The 14,482-nt window shown below is 41.2% G+C and overlaps 1 pseudogene; it reads left to right on the forward strand.

The window, feature by feature from the left end:
• Nucleotides 1-1,909: 1,909 nt before the first annotated feature.
• LOC147340671 (toll-like receptor 13) lies at nt 1,910-4,748 on the forward strand (annotated as a pseudogene).
• Nucleotides 4,749-14,482: the final 9,734 nt, after the last annotated feature.

Raw genomic sequence — 14,482 nt, forward strand, 5'->3', positions numbered from 1 at the left:
AAAAAACTTATGGCACTCTTGCTGTTCCTAACTAGAAAATTAAATAAGAAAAAATATTTCCCCAAATAATAAAATCTAAAAGTGTCTAGGAAATACCCTAACACAGAGACACAAAATTTTACAGACCATATTTTAAAACTTTTTAAAAATATAAAGGAAGTTTTGACTAAATGAAAATATTCCTTGTCTATATTTGGGATGATTTAACATAGCAAAGGAGAAGACAATGGCAACCCACTCCAGTACTCTTGCCTGGAAAATCCCATGGACAGAAGGGCCTGGTGGGCTGCAGTCCATGGGGCCACGAAGAGTCGGACACAACTGAGTGACTTCACTTTCACTTTTCACTTTCATGCATTGGAGAAGGAAATGGCAACCCACTCCAGTGTTCTTGCCTGGAGAATCCCAGGGACGGGGGAGCCTGGTGGGCTGCCGTCTATGGGGTCGCCCAGTCGGACACGACTGTAGTGACTTAGCAGCAGCAGCATGTAGGGTAATTTGAAATATGATAAAGATACCCCTAAAAACATTAGAAACACAACTGGGTTTTGGTTTTTTTTTTCAGTTTTTGTGAGCTACTTTGTTAATTTGGGGCTTCCCTGGTGGCTCAGATGGTAAAGAATCTGCCTACAATGCAGGAGACCTAGGTTCTATCCCTGTACCTTAAGTGAAGTCGCTCAGTCGTGTCTGACTCTTTGCGACCCCATGGACTGTAGCCTACCAGGCTCCTCTGTCCATGGGATTTTCCAGGCAATAGTACAGGAGAGGATTGCCCTTTCCTTCTCCAGGGGATCTTCCCAGCCCAGGGATTGAACCTGGGTCTCCCACATTGTAGACAGACGCTTCTACCATCTGAGCCACCAGGGAAGTCCTTTAGCTTTACCTTTCCCATTTACATCTAATCCATCTAAATTGCAGTTTTGCGTGTCTACAATGTGGGAGACCCAGAGTTAAAGTGAAAAGAAGGAAATGATCTTTTTTGAGCTCCACAGTGTACCAGGTATCAAGCTGGGCACTTTAAATTGTCTCATTGAATCTATACATCATTATGAGGGAATAGGTACTATTAGCCCATTGTTTGGATAAGGAAACATGTTCAGAGAGGTTAAATAATTCATCAAAGGGCACAGATTGCAGTCCAGGTCTGGTCTGGTCCTCTTTTCACTACATTACCACAAATGACTGAGAACAAACAGGTTGAAACTGGGAGACAAGAGTAGGGAAACCCTGGGCAGCACACATCAGAAAGTAGACTGGCAGATCTATGCTTATTGTGCTTTTATTTTTCCTGCTTACCAGAAATGCCATATCCTGATAATGAATTTGATTGCCTGAGAGATGTAAATTGTGGTGAAATAAGTGGCTTTAAAGCAGACTCTGCATTCATTCACATTAAGATAGAGGTAACCTGTAAAACTTGTCCCTGCCCCGACCCCCGCCATGATGATTATCTTTTACCTAGACTGAAGTCCATAGACTCCAAAGTGCATCTCCAGTTGTGGAATCTCAGGTATCAGTGTAAACTGGAGAGGGGGGTAATTTATTGTGGAGGGGTGAGAGTAGGGCTGGAGTGCATCTTAATTCTCTAAATTAAATCAAGTGTGTAACTGCCTTCTCTGCCTCCATGTGCTAACAACTTTGATTACAGGAGAAATAACACTGTACAGATGATCTGTACAGAGATTGCCTTGGAATTTGATTTGTTTTAGAATTTAACTTTGGGACAAATTTTTTTAGTTTTCCTGAAGCAGCTATGAAGTATTTATTAGAAGAGAGAAATGTAAACTAAATAACTTTCCGTTTTTCTTTGTAGCAAATTGAAATGGAAGGACCATTTCTTCAAAAATGAGTGTTATACATATGAAGGGATTTTTTCCTAACAGTAACTCTGAGGTCTGGGTCTGACAAGATGGGTTTAGAGAACCTACTGCCTCCTCAACCATTCTGGCTCATTTTAATTGGGTTTTCTCTGCTGTCTTTGGCAGAGACATATGGGTTCAGTAAATGCACACAGTATTAATCGGACATTCACCATGTGTTCTTCATTTGGAAGATCACCAACTTAACAGACGCCATTCATGACATCCCTTGATACACTACTCACCTCAACCTGACACAGAACCAAATTCAGGTCCTTCCTCCCTACTGCTTCACTAATTTGTCTGCTCTGGTGGACTTGCGATTGCAATGGAATTTCATTTGGAAGATTGATGAGAGGGCATTTTGGGGACTAGAAAGTCTAACCCTTTTGAGTTTAGTAGAAAATAAGATTCAAACTGTGAACTATTCCTTTAAGGGCCTGTCCAACTTGGAAACTTTGCTCCTGAGTCACAATCAGATCACCCATATTCACAAAAATGCCTTTGTCCCTCTTGTCAAATTGAAACATTTAAGTTTATCTCAAAATTTTATTACTGATTTTTCCAATATTCTTGAAGCAGTCCAGCATCTGCCGCACCTGGAATACCTTGATCTTACTAACAACAGCATAATGTCCTTGGATTACAGCCCCAGATCATTGGTTTCCCTGACCCAGCTGGGGATACAGGGGAAAAAACTAACAGAATTAAACTTCTCTGCCTTGTCACTGCCTAATCTGACCACTCTGGATCCACTGAGTCATTCAGAATGTGGATCTGGAAACTCTGCCCCAACTGAGGAGCTTGAATCTGAGTGGAACACTGGTGAAACTAGAGATGCTTCCAGCCAAACACCTACAGAATCTAAGTGAAATGGATCTTAGTAACCAGAAGTTTAGAGGTAGTCACTTAAACCTCAGGACAGTGTGTTGCCTCCTCCAGAAGGTGCCTATATTGAAGGCTTTGGTTTTTAGGAAAAATGCCATTAATTCAGGGAGCATAAAGCACCTTGCCAACTGTACCAGGCTTTTATCCCTTGACCTTAGCCAAAGCAATGATCTGGTTCACCTCAATGACAGTGAGTTTGATGCTATACCCAGCCTTCAAAGGCTGAATCTAAACAAGTGTCAGCAACAGGACCTGAAATGCCCTCAAGAACTTGAGAGCTCTAAACCTGAGCCACAACAAGTTTAAAATCTTTCCATATTTTTGCATTTTCACCCTTAAGGTACTTACAATCACTCTTTCTCTCTAGAAATCCCATCACAGAACTCAATAGTATGGCCTTTTATGGGCTGTATTCATTAAAAGAGCTCAATTTGGCTGGGATACTGGTTTGCTCAATTTCCAAATTTATAGAGTTTAAATCTTGAATACAACAATATTCGGACCCTGAAACACAAAACCTTTCAGTTTCTGAAGAAGCTCCAAGTTCTCATTCTCTCCCAGAACCACCTGAGCATCATAGAGAAGTATGCATTTTCTGGCCTCAATCACCTCTATAAACTCGACTTGGCATACAATATCTTGTCAAATTTTCAAGCTGGCCTTTTCTTGGGCCTGGAAAATCTAGAAGTTTTGAATCTCAGTTTTAATAAAATCACTTATGAAACCACTAGGACCTTGCCATTTCCTCCATTTATGAACCTCAAGTCTTTGAAACAACTCAACCTAGAAGGACAAATACATAGGATTCAAGTTGTTCCAATCAACTTCTTCCAAGGGCTGAATGACCTGCAGGAACTACTCCTAGGGGAAAATCCCACTGTATTCCTAGACCACCTTCAACTTGACTCCCTGATTGATCTCACAAAGTTGGATATATCAGGGACAAAATCTGGAGACTGAAGCCTCAGTTTAAATGTTTCTTTATTCCAAAAATTAAAAAGACTAAAAATGCTGCGCCTGGAAAACAACAACTTAGAGTCACTGACTCCTGGCATATTCTCTGCCTTAGAAAGCCTTCAGATCTTTTCTTTAAGATTCAACAACCTAAGGGTCATTAATCAAAGTCATCTGGAGAATCTGAAATCTCTGAAGTACTTTGATATCTATGGGAATAAACTTCAGTGCAGCTGTGACAATGCATGGTTCAAGAATTGGTCAATAAACACAGCAAATGTCCATATCCCTTACCTCCAGAGCTACACCTGTCAACAGCCAAATATTAAAAATTTTTGATAGATTTTGATGATTCTATGCATACTTTTGATCTGGGAAAATTTGCTTCTTCTGCTCCTTCAGTCTGGTCCTCACAACCATGATCTTCTCTTGGTTCATTGACAAGATGGTTCCATCTCTATGGTATGGGCTCTACATATTTTGAGCCTAGTACCTGGCCAAGTGGCATAGGACAGAAAAGGAGTTCATCTATAATGCCTTTGTTTCTTTCACTGCCACTGATGAGCAATGGGTATATGAAGAGCTTGTTCCAGCCCTAAAAGAAGGTGGCCAGCCTACCTTTAAGCTTTGCCTTCACCACAGAGACTTTGAGCCAGGCATAGATATCTTTGAGAACATCCAGAATGCCACTGACACCAGCTGGAAAACTTTGTGTGTGGTGAGTAACCACTACCTGCACAGTGAATGGTGCCAGCTTGAAGTACAGTTGACCAGCATCGAGATGTTCTATGAGCATGAAGATGTCATCATCTTGATATTCCTGGAAGAGATCCTGAACTATAAGTTATCCAGCTACCACCAACTCAGGAAACTTGTGAACAGGCAGACATTTATCACCTGGCCAGACAGTGCCCAGGAGAGGCCACTTTTCTGGGCTCACATTAGAAATGCATTGGGCAACAAATCTGTGGAGAAAGACAACACACAGCTAATTGTGGCCCAGTGATGGGAAGTCTTTGTGACTTCAAATCCAATGTTGCCTAAGGTGTGTACAGGCTATGAGTGTGACTGAACATAACTGCTCTGCAGGGAGAAGGCTGCTTATGACCGTTATTTGGCTAATGTCCATCAGGCAACTGGAAGAGTGAAGGAAGCTGCTTGAGGAAGCTCCAGGAATGTTGTTAAAGGAAGTAATCCCAGTATTAGAGTATTGGATATCTGGAAAGTATTCTTGTTTTATTAAGGGGAAACTTGGGAGACAAATCACTAGGATTTCTGAGGACCAGCAGGGCCCTCATATGTGCTTGAGAACATTGTTCAGCTAGTTTATCCAAATCAGTTCCTGTCAAGATAGATTGTACTGCACTTCTTCCAAGAACCTATAAGAACAGAAACACCACACAAGCTTAAATAAAAGCAAAAAAGTTAGGATTCTGGTGTATTCTCTGTTAGGGCATGAAATTCCAAAGGCCAGCTTCTGTTTAAGTCAGAGCCCAAGAGTTAGAAGAGTCCTAGTTTGATTCCGCTGATTTACTCAAAGGGAAGCAGCCTTGATCTAGCAGCACAATGAAGGTTGCAGAAACTATCACCTAGCTGTGATAAAATCAGACTTCATAGACCGAGCAGTTTTTGGTAGCCATTCTTAGACAGGGTTGTATTCCCAATGGCTTCATCTTTCAGACACACCAGTGTCCTATAGCAGGCAATGTTTATAGGGAGCAACACCCAGCATAGGGGCCATGGCTCTGGTAGTAGCAAAAGTGCTACAAATTCCTGTAGAAGGGAATTTCTTATAGGAAAACTGCTATAAATTCGTGGAGCAAGAGGGGCCATAGATATCTAGAGCTCAGTCTGTACCAGATGAGTAGGGTACCAACACGGCCCTCTTCTGATTGTCTTTCCACAAGGACTTGGTCTTTATGACTGGCTTCCTTCTCCAGTCCTCCTTTATTCCCAAGACTCTAGGAAGAGTTTGTTGAGGAACAAAAGACCCTGACAGGCAGAATCTTTAGCAGCTAGGGTAGTCAAATGTTTACCTCAGTGGGCCCTTGCCAGATCTCTCTGTATAGAAATGACTTCCCTGTGTGAAGGGAGGTCAGAAGCATGTTTTGGACCGGACTTTGGTTAAACTGTTATGGAAAAATCCAAGGGCATTTGCATGGGAAATTGTGAGTCATCAGCTGGATATTTGTGGGTTAAATATTACATTGTTGCAGGAAATAATTTACAACTGCCTCATAAGGCATGCAAGAAATATCACATTACTTAATTAAAAAAAATCAAAAGATATCTGATTTTAAGGCCCTGTTCTACTAGATTGGTGGAAAAGTCCACCTTAGAAATTATGGGTTCCTCCCTCTCACCCACTAACCCCTCATGTTCTTGCATAAGGCAAAAAAAAAAAAAAAAAAGAAAAAGAAAAAGTTGGTGGAAGACTTTTGTAGAAAAGAAGTGCTCAGCAACAAAGGAAACTATAAGCAAGGTGAAAAGACAGCCTTCAGAATGGGAGAAAATAATAGCAGATGAAGAAACTGACAAAAGATTAATCTCCAAAATATACAAACAGCTCATGCAGCTCAATATCAGAAATAAATGACCCAATCAAAAAATGGGTCAAAGAACTAAACAGGCATTTCTCCAAAGAAGACATACAGATGGCTAACAAACACATGAAAAGATGCTCAACATCACTCATTATCAGAGAAATGCAAATCAAAACCACAATGAGGTACCATTTCATGCCAGTCAGAATGGCTGCGATCCAAAAGTCTACAAGCAATAAATGCTGGAGAGGGTGTGAAGAAAAGGGAACCCTCTTACACTGTTGGTAGGAATGCAAACTAGTACAGCCACTATGGAGAACAGTGTGGAGATTCCTTAAAAAACTGGAAATAGAACTGCCATATGACCCAGCAATCCCAATGCTGGGCATACACACCGAGGAAACCAGAACTGAAAGAGACACATGTACCCCAATGTTCATCGCAGCACTGTTTATAATAGCCAGGACATGGAAGCAACCTAGATGTCCATCAGCAGACAAATGGATAAGAAAGGTGTGGTATATATACACAATGGAGTATTACTCAGCCATTAAAAAGAGTCCATTTGAATCAGCTCTAATGAGGTGGATGAAATTGGAGCCTATTATACAAGGTGAAGTAAGCCAGAAAGAAAAACACCAATACAGTATACTAACGCATATATATGGAATTTAGAAAGATGGTAACGATAATCCTGTATGCGAGACAGCAAGAGACACAGATGTATTGAACAGTCTTTTGGACTCTGTGGGAGAGGGCAAGGGTGGGATGATACGAGAGAATGGCATTGAAACATGTATAATATCATATGTGAAACAAATCACTAGTCCAGGTTCAATGCAGGATACAGGATGCTTGGGGCTGGTGCACTGGGATGACTCAGAGGGATGGGATGGGGAGGGAGGTGGGAGGGGGGTTCAGGATGGGGAACACATGTACACCTGTGACAGATTCATGTTTATGTATGGCAAAACCAATACAATATTGTAAAGTAAAAAAAATAATAAAAAATAGTTTAAAAAAAGAAAGAAAGAAGTGCTCAGGAAGGAAAAACAAAACAACTTTTTGCATCCTGAAGAAAACGGGGGGCAATTTCTCCAGTCTTTGGCCCACATTGATTAACCCTTGTATGCCTATTGTCCAAGTCGGATCCCTGGAATATGAGGACAATGCTGCTTCTGGGCTGTGCTTGACAATGCACTTTTTTTTTCCTAAATTGGGCATAGCCACTCACTTCCATGGATATGGAATATGTCTTGAATCCTTCTACTCAAGGAAACAGCAAGTAGACTTCTGTTATTTTCCTGGTCTTAAGTAACCTTTACCTCTCTGGCTGCTTCGATGCCCTGCTCTTTCCCCATCACACACACACACACACACACACACACAGTGGCATGACTCAGTGAAATATGACAGAAAGAGAGGTTGTATTCAGGCAACTTCAACAGGTATTAGAGCATGTTCCCTTTGGATAGGGGAGCTATATTTCTCTTATTCTTCCTGATTCTTACACAGCAAGAAAAATAAAACAAAAATATCTCTATATATTATCCTGCTGTGAAATTAATAAGTGAAAATGACAGGCAAACCAAGATAATTGGGCAGCATGCCAATCAATGATAGTATAGGATTCCTTGAAATTATAGTGTGTGATATGAGGGATACAATACCATGAAGAGGGTGATGACTGTAGCCTAGTAGAAAAGCACACATTGGTGCATATGTGTGTAGTCTTTCTTAGAAGGAAAGGTGAATAATTAATACCTTGAACTGGTTTCATTTCTGAAATGATGAGGCAACCGTGCTGGAACAGAGACTAAATTTTATAACATATTCTAGGAAAGTAGATGAATGGCAGTGTTTACCCATGTACTTGGAATCAGCTACATAAGTTCAGAACTTAGTGTGAAAATGTGTAATCACTTGTCCAAAAATGTTCAGAATTTCAAGACAGAGATGGCAGAGCATTGAACCAAGTATAGGGACCTTCTGAGTGTGGGGCCCTGTGTGACTGCACATGGCCATGACACCGGCCCTGCTTATGACTAGCAGCCAGGTACATAGCATTTGTTTCTTACAACTTAAATCTCCAAATAGGAAAACAGGGTATTTTCCCACATAGCATATTATTTAATCCAGTAAATGGATGATTATTTCTTTTAATGAAACTATCTCACCAGTCTTTGAGGTCATCTAAAAAAATAAATGGAATTGTTTTCTGTATTAAAAAAAATACCATCACTACCACAGATTAAATGCTGTTGTCATTTCTTGTTTTTTTAATCTTAGATGGGACTGGGGTAGTAACTCAAGGCATGCATGTTATACAAAGGTTTGCATTATGTCTTTACATGTATCAAATATTTACTTAGCTGTTCAGTTCAGTTCAGTTCAGTCGCTCAGTAGTGTCTGACTCTTTGTGACCCCGTGAACCACAGCATGCCAGGCCTCCCTGTCCATCACCAACTCCTGGAGTTCACTCAAACTCACGTCCATCAAGTCAGTGATGCCATCCAGCCATCTCATCCTCCGTCGTCCCCTTCTCCTCCTGCCCCCAATCCCTCCCAGCATCAGGGTCTTTTCCAGTGAGTCAACTCTTCACATGAGGTGGCCAAAATATTGGAGTTTCAGCTTCAGCATCAGTCCCTCCAATGAACACCCAGGACTGATCTCCTTCAGGATGGACTGGTTGGATCTCCTTGCAGTCCAAGGGACTCTCAGGAGTCTTTTCCAACACCACAGTTCAAAAGCATCATTTCTTTGGCGCTCAGCTTTCTTCACAGTCCAACTCTCACATCCATACATGACCACTGGAAAAACCATAGCTTTGACTAGCTGGGATACAGGGAAATTCATTTCCTAAACTAAATTACTACAACTATAGGCATTTTGGTCATTGAAGGCAATGGCAACCCACTCCAGTACTCTTGCCTTGCAAATCGCATGGACGGAGGAGCCTGGCAGGTTGCAGTCCATGGGGTCGCTAGGAGTCGGACACGACTGAGCGACTTCACTTTCACTTTTCACTTTCATGCATTGGAGAAGGAAATGGCAACCCACTCCAGTGTTCTTGCCTGGAGAATCCCAGGGACGGGGGAGCCTGGTGGGCTGCTGTCTATGGGGTTGCACAGAGTTGAACACGACTGAAGCGACTTAGCAGCAGCATAGGCATTTTGGGCTTCCTAGGTGGTGCTAGTGGTAAAGAACCAGCCCGCCAGTGCAGAAGATGTAAGACACTTCTGGTTTGATATCTAGTTTCCAAAGATCCCCTGGAGAAGGGCACAGCAATCCACTACAGTATTCTTGCCTCGAGAATCCCATGGACAGAGGAGCCTGGCAAACTACAGTCCATGGGGTTGCACAGAGTTGGACATGACTGAAGCAACTTAGCACACACACATAGGCATTTTAAAATGAAGTCATTGGAGTTCTGATTATATTAAAAAAAGATATTTGGAAACAATGACATAGTTAATTTCTCTATCAACCAATTTGGAGTAACAAGAGGTTTAACTTGGAAGAGAAAAAATTTAGATGAGAGGAAGAGAAATGTTTCTACCAGTAAAGCTAGAAATATATTAAGCTTAATTTGTTAGAAATATCTGAAAGATTTTTCCCTACAGATACTGAAAAAAGAGATAGAAATCTGTTTCAAATTATTTATATGGGCTTACTTGGATGATTTTTAAACTTATCTTCCAAATTAGAGTTTAAGTGTCAGCTCTGTATTTATGGGATTATGGGAAAAAGAGAATGTCTCCACCTACTGAATATATGTTTCTTTGTAAAAACACATTTGCCCTTAATAATAGGATTAATGATTGAATTTAAGAGGCAGAGCCAAAATTATTCCTTGGCATGCACAGTGTAGTCCAGAGATCAGAAGCATGAGCAATCCCCTAGAGCTTGTCAGAAATGCAGACTCTCTGGCCTATTACAGACCTACTGAACCAGAATCTGCATGTCAACAAGATCTCCAGAAGATTCTTATGCACATAAAAGCTTGAAGAGCACTGGGTTAAGAAATTATTTACATTGAGGAAGCTCGGGGAAGGTTCTTCTATCTTCAAATATTAACTCCTCTTAGGTTACACAGTGACCAAAATGTAATCATTACGTATTCTTTGGATTTCTCTTCTTGTGATATTTCTCAAAAAAATAACAGTAACAGTACTATAATTTTACATGTGTTGTTGATTACTGTTTCCAAAGCACTTTCATACCTATGATCTCACTTGATAACTGTGATGGGTAGCCCACTAAACCAGTGTACCCTAATCATTCTACCAATAAATATGAAAGTAGGTCAATATTGTATTGCTTTTGCCAAAGGCCATTAAAAACTTAAGAATGCTATGATGGTAATCATTTTGCAGTATATAAAGTATCAAATCAACACATTGTACACCTTAAACATACACAATATTATGTCGGCTATATATCAATAAGGCAGGGGAAAAACTGCAAGAATAATATATAGGTAAGGGTGTGTGTGCTAAGTCACTTCAGTCATGTCTGACTCTTTGCAACCCGATGGACAATAAGCTGCTAGGTTCCTCTGTCCTCCATGGGATTTTCCCGACCCAGGGATTGAACCTGCGTCTCTTATGTCTCCTGCATTGGCAGGCATGTTCTTTACAACTAGTGCCACTTGGGAAACCCTTAATATACAGGTACAGTGAAATTCAAATAAATTATGAGTACAAAATAGATATGAGTTTTAAAATAAAAGATAATATAGTGAGGATATATTTTTAAGCATGAAAATAATAGAATTGTTCATAGACTCCTAGACAGAATCTTCTTCATCATTGGGTAGATTTAATTACTATGTCTAAAATAACATTCATTCTAATTGTTGAAGCGAAAAAATGGTTCTGGAAGCTATACATGTGTTCATTTAAAATAGTAAACAACTTGAGTTAAAATTAGCCTAAGAAAATGCAGATACTAAATGGAAAAATGAGAACAGTGTAGAGGATCTATTAACTTGGGAACTATAAAAACAGATTTGGAGATGTGTCTGGACACTGTTGTAAAGGTTTGTTGGCAGATTAAGAAGATGACACTGACCCAATAATGTCACTTACTACAATCATTTTTGATTTTTAAAAATAGTACCTCTAGGAGGAATTTAAGCCTGTCCTAGGTGGCGTATTGCATCCCAAAACATTTAGGAAGAATGAGATAAAGCTATTGTGGATTATAGTGGTTCCAAGTCCAGTCCTAACAATTTTGTAGTTTCCAAATAAATTCTCAATGGAATCTTTCTAAATTGAAAATCATTAAACAAAGTGGCAAAGACTGGGGTTCTAACTGTGGGAACTATTTCCCAAGATGAGAAATGTTGAGCATTTTTGAAAAGCTAAAACTTTTAGGCTCACTACCACAGATGTTGTGCAGGCTGCAAACACAGCTTAAATTGTAATCCCTAGCTTAATGGAGCTTGCAACCTAATCAGGAGATAACATATATTTATGTAACAAAATTAAAATGCTAGTCAAATGAGTGATACAGACAGTAAATGTTAAATTAATTAGAAAAGAGAAAGATGGTCAGAATCTGAGTAGCACTAAGGAATGGCAATTAATATCAAATGACCAAGGTTTGGGGCTTGACTCCACCACTTAGGAACTGTAATTCTATTATTCAACCTCTCTAAACCTCAATTTTCCATTTCATAAAAATCAGGTTATTTATAATATTTTTTTTTCTAGGCTGTTTTAAAGACTAAATGAAACAATGGGTGGATGGTCTTAGGAGGATGCCTGGTTTATAGATGTTAGCTAAGAAATGCACCTTCCTCATTACTGAAGGACCTGGAGCAGAAAGTGCAATGTGTGTCTGAGGATGGGCTTACTAAAGAGGAGCAGCTAGATATATAGAGGCCACCAGCTCTGTACAGTTCACCATTTACTAAAGGTCATCTGAAAGGGATACCTAGGTTGTTTCCCTCAAAGGATACAGCTCTGCTTTAATGGTACTTCAAGATTTGTAGAGTATCACTGCAGATGGTGACTGCAGCCATGAAATTAAAAGACGCTTACTCCTTGGAAGGAAAGTTATGACCAACCTAGATAGCATATTGAAAAGCAGAGACATTACTTTGCCAACAAAGGTCCATCTAGTCAAGGCTATGGTTTTTCCAGTGGTCATGTATGGATGTGAGAGTTGGACTATAAAGAAAGCTGAATGCCGTAGAATTGATGCTTTTGAACTGTGGTGTTGAGGAAGACTCTTGAGAGTCCCTTGGACTGCAAGGAGATGCAACCAGTCCATTCTAAAGGAGGTCAGTCCTGGGTGTTCTTTGGAAGGAATGATGCTAAAGCTGAAACTCCAATACTTTGGCCACCTCATGCGAAGAGTTGACTCGTTGGAAAAGACTCTGATGCTGGAAGGGATTGGGAGCAGGAGGAGGAGGGGACGACAGAGGATGAGATGGCTGGATGGCATCATTGACTCGATTGACCTGAGTTTGAGTGAACTCTGGGAGTTGGTGATGGACAGGGAGGCCTGGCGTGCTGCGATTTCATGGGGTCACAGAGAGTCGGACACGACTGAGCGACTGAACTGAAAAGATAGATTTCATTTCATTGCTTACCATCCCCTGACGTGCCCAACCTAATCTCTATAATCTAAAGTACCCCTGGATACCCAAGGCCCAAGCCTGCAGCTTTTTACGATCAGAAAAAAGATCGAAGTCAGTGAGTTGCAGTGAGGAAAGGAAAGGAGAAGAGAACATGCAGCTGCAGAACGTGTTTTCTTGCTATCCCCTGCACGTACTGCCATTTTTCTTGCTATCCCCTGCACGTACTGCCACCTGGTGGTTATTTAATGACCTACACTATCTTTTCCTCCCATACACGTGCTCCGTCTTGTCCGACTCTTTGAGACCCGGTCGACTGTAGCCCACTAGGCTCCTCTGTCCATAGAATTTTCCAGACAAGAATACTGGAGTGGGTTGCCATTTCCTCTTCCATTTCCTCATATAGTCTTGTTCTAATGTGCACCCTTAGTGTTAACTGAGAAGCAATGGCACCCCACTCCAGTACTCTTGCCTGGAAAATCCCACGGACGGAGGAGCCTGGTAGGCTGCAGTCCATGGGGTCGCTAAGAGTCGGACATGACTGAGCGACTTCACTTTCACTTTTCACTTTCATGCATTGGAGAAGGAAATGGCAACCCTCTCCAGTGTTCTTGCCTGGAGAATCCCAGGGACGGGGGAGCCTGTTGGGCTGCTGTCTATGGGGTCGCACAGAGTTGGACACGACTGAGGCGACTTAGCAGCAGCAGCAGCAGCAGTGTTAACTGAGAGAACGGGATGATACACTGTATTCATTTCTGGTGATCGCTGTAACAAATCACTACAAAGATGGTGACTTAAGAGAAATTTATTCGCTCAGTGTTCTGGAGGCCAGAAGTCCAAAATCAAGGTGTGGGAAGGGCCATGATGCCTCTAGAAGCTCTAGGAGAGAATCTGTTCTTTGCCTTTTCCAGCTTCAGGGGGTTGCTGGCTACTGTTGCAGAGCTTGTGGCTACATCACTCCAATTTCTGTGACTACTTCATATGGTCTTCTCCAGTTCCGTGTGTCTGATGTTCCTTTGTCTCTCTCTTATAGGGAAACGACATTTAGGGCCAACTTGGAATATCAAGTATCTTCTCCACATTTTAAGACCCTTAATTCAGTCAGTTCAGTTCAGTTGCTTGGTCGTGTCTGACTCTTTGTGACTCCATGGACTGCAGCTTTGCCAGGCCTCTCTGTGCATCACCAACTCCCGGAGTTCACTCAAACTCATGTCCATCGAGTCAGTGATGCCATCCAGCCATCTCATCCTCCGTCGTCCCCTTCTCCTCCTGCCCCCAATCCCTCCCAGCATCAGAGTATTTTCCAACGAGTCAACTCTTCGCATGAAGTGGCCAAAGTATTGGAGTTTCAGCTTCAGCATCAGTCCTTCCAATGAACACCCAGGACTGATCTCCTTTAGAATGGACTGGTTGGATCTCCTTGCAGTCCAAGGGACTCTCAAGAGTCTTCTCCAACACCACAGTTCAAAAGCAGCAATTCTTTGGTGCTCAGCTTTCTTTATAGTCCAAACATCACATCCATACATGACTACTGGAAAAAAGAAACAGAGGAAAACAATCAAATGGGAAAGACTAAAGATCTCTTCAAGAAAATTAGAGATACCAAGGGAACATTTCATGCAAAGATGGGCACAATAAAGGACAGAAATGAT

This window comes from Bos grunniens, chromosome X (genome assembly GCF_055505025.1).
Source record: "Bos grunniens cultivar Pamir isolate PY7600 chromosome X, Bosgru_T2T1.0, whole genome shotgun sequence".
NCBI classification, from domain to species: Eukaryota; Metazoa; Chordata; class Mammalia; order Artiodactyla; family Bovidae; genus Bos; species Bos grunniens.